This window comes from Vitis vinifera, chromosome 3 (genome assembly GCF_030704535.1).
Source record: "Vitis vinifera cultivar Pinot Noir 40024 chromosome 3, ASM3070453v1".
In the NCBI taxonomy this organism is placed as follows: Eukaryota; Viridiplantae; Streptophyta; class Magnoliopsida; order Vitales; family Vitaceae; genus Vitis; species Vitis vinifera.
The window spans coordinates 14,668,268-14,674,379 of record NC_081807.1 but is presented as its reverse complement, the minus strand read 5'-3'; the positions used below and the strand labels follow the sequence as shown (position 1 = coordinate 14,674,379).

The window sequence follows — 6,112 nt, the reverse complement described above, 5'->3', positions numbered from 1 at the left end:
CCCATATATAACATATTGATATTAGAGCTTGGGTTGAAGATTTCGCAAAATATTACAGAGCACACAAGATGAAAACAAAAGGAATTCCAATTAAAGGTGGAGTAGTTAAAGATTTTGTAAAAGATTACAGAGCACTCAAGCTAAAGACAAAAGGAATTCCAGTTAAAGGTAGAGTCAATTGCTCTCTCGTTGGGGTGCATGTGATACAAAAAGAGTGTATCATGGAGAGATGAAATATTGACTTAATGAAATTTGCTCATAGGAGGAGATTATTGGAAAGTGTCTCAAATTCCTAATTAGTATATATATATATTTTTTAAGAATATTCTATAGAATATTTCCTATGTTGATATATTATTGTAATATTAGATTTTCTTATAAAATAAGGAAAGTTATTAGGAATATCTCTATAATTATTTTAGGTTATGAAAAGGAAAATTTTATTAGATAGAAATATGTTTATAGAAACTATATGGGGTGAATGATAGAGATGTGAGAAAGAATAAGAGACTAGGTGAAATGAAGGGACTTGTGGTTCAGGTTATGGATACAAGAAGTGGGAAAACATGGAACGTTTTATGAACCTAATAGTTTTATCTAATTTCATTCTTTGTAATATTCTTTATAATATAGTGGAAAGATTCTCTCTCATTCGTGAATGTAAGTATAATTAGTTGAGCCATATTAAAACTTCTTGTGTCATTATGTTGATTATTTTATCTTTCTATTCTTAAACTAACTTTATTTACAATAAAATTCCTCTAGCACAACAAATCCAATGCTCAAAGAATGAAATATAATATAGTAATTATTTTATTCTTTCTTAATAACAATGGAAATAAGACGAGAGAATGAACACTACAAGAAAAAAGGTCATTGTTGACATATATTATCTTGACTTAAGGTGATATGTGTCAATATTGCCTATTTAAATGAACAACTATGACATATACAACTTGTTTAAACCAATAATGACATATATAAAATTTTATTGAATTCTTTCATGACTTATATAATAGAATCTTAACAGATAATGTATAAGTCAATGTATAGTTAGTATGTTCATATGTCAAGGTACTTATATAATGTGGCTAGCTTGACATAAAATCAAAAGTCAAAGTATGATTTTAAACATATATGCCATTTTAATTCTAGTAAAATGATCTTAAATGACCTATAAATTATAAGTTAATATATTATGTTATAATTACCTATCAAGGTTCCCTGTGGTATTTACAAAGAACACTCCTCATTTTCTCCAAACCCGATATTCATTTTGAGAGCTTAGGGTTTGAAACTTTTTGCTCTATACCAAGGATGAAAATATCGGTAATTACACATATATTGGTACTTCGATTTTACGAATATATAAAAAATATCGGAAAAATATTGATTGAGCGAAAATTATTTAAAATTTATAGGAATGCTTGGAAAAACTCCAAAAAATGATAAAATAAGTAAGAATTCATATTTTAAAGTTATTTTGTAAATATAATTGACATAAATATGATTAAAAAAAAACATCGGTAGACAGAGATATATTGATAGATTCGATATTTGAATTTTAAGAATAATAAATATGAATTTTGGAAGTGTATAAAATTAGAATTGAGTTAAAAAATATTTGATTTTATTGAATAAAAATAATTTATACATAAATATAATACATATGACATTGCAATAGTCTTAGTATCAAAATGAAGATTGATGTGGTTCCACCATATTGTTAGATGAAGGAAGTCCATCTTGTTGAAGACAATATTTATTTTAAATTTTTTAAAATATTTTTATTAAAACACGTTTTATTACATTTTAAATGAAAAATTAAATTAATTTATATAAAATATTTATTTGAGATTTAATTTCTAAAATTTTATTAAAAATATGTGTTAACAACTTTTTCTATTAATATTAATTTATTTAAATAATTAAAATTATTAATAATTTATTTTATCAAATTAATTTTAATTCATAAAATATTGTCCATAAAAATGGAAATTTCAATCCATGGAAGTGGAAGTGATTTAATCAAAATAAAGATGGATAATTAATAATTGTTTATATAGAGGGACGAAAATTGTTTATTTCCTTTTTTATTATTTTTTATTTTTTATCTTTATTAAATATAAATATCAAAAGGGCCATCCACTTCTCTCACTTGGTCCTCGGGCATCAAGAAGCCCTTTTCTGAAGTTGCTATCCAGACGATAAAATTCGCCCTAGTTTTCTCTACGTCTCTCAATCCTCGCAGGTACTAATCTAATCATGTTATTATTGTTTTTTTTTTTCAACCCCCGTTTGATTCCTAAGAAAATCCATCCCCCATTCGATTTCCGGGAAAATTCATCATCGTTTGATTTCCGAGAAAATCCATGCAAAACCCCTAAGGAAAACCAAAAAAATTGCTTTTTTTTGTTGCTCCCTGTGTTTTCTGGATCTGTCCTAAGGGTCTCTTTGCTTTTGTGCCATTGGATTTAAATTTCACGAACCATAAATCCACGATTTTTGAGCAAGGCTGAAAAACACAACCTTTGCTTGCAAATCATGATCGGATTACCAAACAGCATCCTATGTTTTTTTTATAAAAAAAAAAAAAAAATTGGACAGATTTTGTATCCTGTGCGCGAGCTAGACTGGTAGGAAATATCGGGAAATTTCTCGAAAAATAGGTAAAAATACCGATAAATACATGCTTGTTGGGTTTCAAATCAAATGGGTTCTTCTTCTAGGCACTTAATTTTGTGGCTTTGAATGGGTCTTTGCCTCTTTCAATCGATTAAATGAAGGTGTGAAAATGGTAATATTTCATTTTTTTTTATTTCTTCTTGTTAGTTAAATTATAATAATCTATTTTCCTCTTTTGGTAATGTAGAACATCATTGAATCAAAGGTCAAAGGTCTAGGTGTAATCTGGATAGTAGTTTCTTTCTTTTTCTTGGTTTATGTTTGGGTTTTTCTTTTTCTTGGTTTATCTTTGGTTTACAAGAAACAGGAGTGGAGTAAAGTAGGTTCTTGATTTTTGTTTGGTACTTTGGTTTCTCGTTTTCAAACGTACGGTTTTATCTTTCCTCTTCTGCTTTGCTTGGTTTCCAAGAAAGTGATCTAGGTTTAATATGCAGTGTTTTCTTTCTTTTTCTTAGTGCTTGTTTGGTTTTAATGAAACAAGAATGAAGTACAGTGTGTTCTTGATTTCTGATTGATTTCCAAGAAAGTGAAGGAAAATGATATGTCTTGTTATCATTTTTTTTTCTGCATGCCAGAACGATTAATAAAAATGATATATAGAAGGGTTTCACAACTAAGCTCCTTGTTATTTTGGTTGGTGTCCTCTGAAAATTATCTAAAATTGTCTCCAAAATAGCTGAGGTGGAAGGCATGGTTGTGATTGCTTTCAGAAAGGTCTGACTCATGAAAATTTCAGTCATATCCTTGTGCAGTATGTTGCTAAGTTTCTGATTGGAGTACGCATAAAGCCCTTGCATTGATTTTGGTAAATCATAAAGATACTTGTGATATTTCTTTGTCCTTATGTTGCAGTGAATTTTTATTCATATAGATGTCACAATACACTTTGTAAACTAATCATTCATTAGGTCAGCTGTTGTATATAGTCTTTTGTCTTTGTTTTGATTTTGAGAATCATATTACGTTGATCCACAAGCAGCAGAGAAAAGTCTAGGTTGACTTCCAACCCATGCATGTTGTAGGCTTATAGAATATAGTCTATGTTTTCATGTTGGCATATCGACTTGCTCACTCACATAACAAAGTTGCTGCCACCATATTTATTTATTAAACTACCCACCAGATCCTATGTTATAGAGAAATTTCTGGTTGTTCTAATGATGTTTTTTGCCTTTATCATCAAGTGTGCTTGACTATGAACACATGTAAAGTTATTCAAGACTGCTGTAGAAATTTGATCATAGAAATATGTTGATGCAGTCTAAGAATAACCTTCAGCTTTGATAGGTTTAGAAATCCTTTACTTAGATAGCCACATAACTCATAAGCATCTTGTCAGGGCTCTCTTTGTTGAAATGAACAGGTTGAGAGGGGGAAAAAGGTATATTATTGCTATAGTACTGATGCAGAACTTAAAATATCTTTAGTGTCCCTTACCCCCAGTTGCATCATACAACATTTAGTGGTTCAAAAGTCAGATGGAAAATTTAACTATTCTTGTTGCCTATATGTTTGTCTTCACAAATCACGGATGACTTCATTAGCTAGGCATATATATGAGCTGACATGACTGTGCACATGGCATATGTTGGATAGGAAAATACATGTCCATATGTTTTCAGTGTCAGGATAAACATATACCAAAAAAACAATTCTGTAAATGAAATATCATTTTATTTATTTTAATTGTTGTCTATAGATGTGATTTCAATATACTCAGTGATTCTTATTTTCGGTCTTTTCTTTGGTGTCAAATTAACCTAGAGATCCCCACTCTAACTTGTCTTAGCATTCAATGTAGGCATGCACTCAAGTTTAAAATTGGTTCCAAGTGTCATTTTATCATTGCATTTATTTTCAAAACAAGTTTAAATGAAATATCATTGTATTTGATATTACGGCGAAGTCTAGGCTACGAATATTAACCAACCCTGTAGGGAACTAAATGTGAAATTGAATGTCTATATATCATGATATTAAATCATTGTTTTGAGGCTTTCATACTAATTTATATACTATGAATAACTCAGGGTTATCTTTGACTTGTATAGTTTGATGGAAACCTTGGACATTTCAGGGAAAGTGTTAGGTTAAAAAATCATAATAATGATCTAAATAGTTAAATATCTTGGTTGAGGTTGGACCAAAACAATAACTTCATTAGGTTAAAATGATTTTTGTTTTAGGTTTTGCTCCTAGTTTTAGTCTCCATATGTTTTTGCTATATCAATATTTTAATATTTGAGAGTTGGTTTGTTTACTTGTGTTATTAAGAAATAATCTATTATTGTCTAATAAAGGTGTAGTGGCTAGCTTGCTATTAAAATTCTTCATAAAGCTTGATATTTGATTGCTTCTCATTATACATTTTTCTTTTTAATTTGTTAATATGCTCTATATTTTTTTCTACAGATTCGAAGTCTAGGTGTTGGAAATTTAAGGCTTTCCTATAAAATAATGCTTCAAGATGGAGGCAAGAGACTTGGTTGTAGATATATAGATGAGCAACTTAATTTAAGTTTATGTATATTGTCTTATAATGTGTTTTTAATTTCGTTGTATATTATATGAGTTTCTTCTATATAGAGAAATTAGGGACAACTTTAAACAAGTTCTTTGATTTGTACTTTAATTAATAATCAAATGTATATTAAATATGTTTTGATTATATATAAAATCATGATAATTTGATTGTCATTATCATTCTTAAATAATATCAAATTGATTATACATGGAAACAGGTACAATTTTTCATATTAAAAAATAATTTTAAAATTTTTCGAGGGAACCTTGATAGTTGTGCTTATTCCTTACATTGACATACATTATACTCAAATTTGAGATATATGGGAGCAATCATGACACATGTGGTACCTATCCTTAACATATATGGTCCCCACCAAGACATGTGATACCAAACATTGACATATATAAGTCAATTATGATATATATAAAATCCAACCTTGACATATGTATCTAAAAGCCTTGATAAATGTGGGGTTAATCATGACATATATGATACTTAACCTTGACATTTGTAGGACTAATCTTAACAAAAGAGTGAGTTAACCTTGACATAAGATTAAGTAATCTTGATATAAGTTGAATCCAACCTTAACATAAATGAAAGAAACATTGACATATCACATACTAATAAGATTTCATCATTTGTAAAAATGGAGAAAATCTTAACATATGTATATGTTAAGTTACTTTTAAACTTTTCTTGACACTGACATAGATAACATATATGAACAATAACCTACCTTCACAGATATACCTTACATTGACAGTGAAAAACTGTCAATGAAGGCTTTTTTTCTTGTGGTGGAAAGAGGGAAGGATGTTGTAGTCAATAGCTTGTTAGATGAATTCATCATTTATTTGTATTAATTATTGAAGAAATTGCTTATGTTGTACAGTTGGA

General features: G+C 28.7%; 1 long non-coding RNA gene across 1 annotated transcript; it reads left to right on the top strand.

The window, feature by feature from the left end:
* Positions 1 to 2,114: 2,114 nt before the first annotated feature.
* Positions 2,115 to 5,382, top strand: LOC109122140 (uncharacterized). The gene is made up of 2 exons (XR_002029594.2): positions 2,115 to 2,251; positions 5,098 to 5,382. It is a non-coding gene; the product is annotated as an uncharacterized LOC109122140 (long non-coding RNA).
* The last annotated feature ends 730 nt before the right edge of the window (positions 5,383 to 6,112 follow it).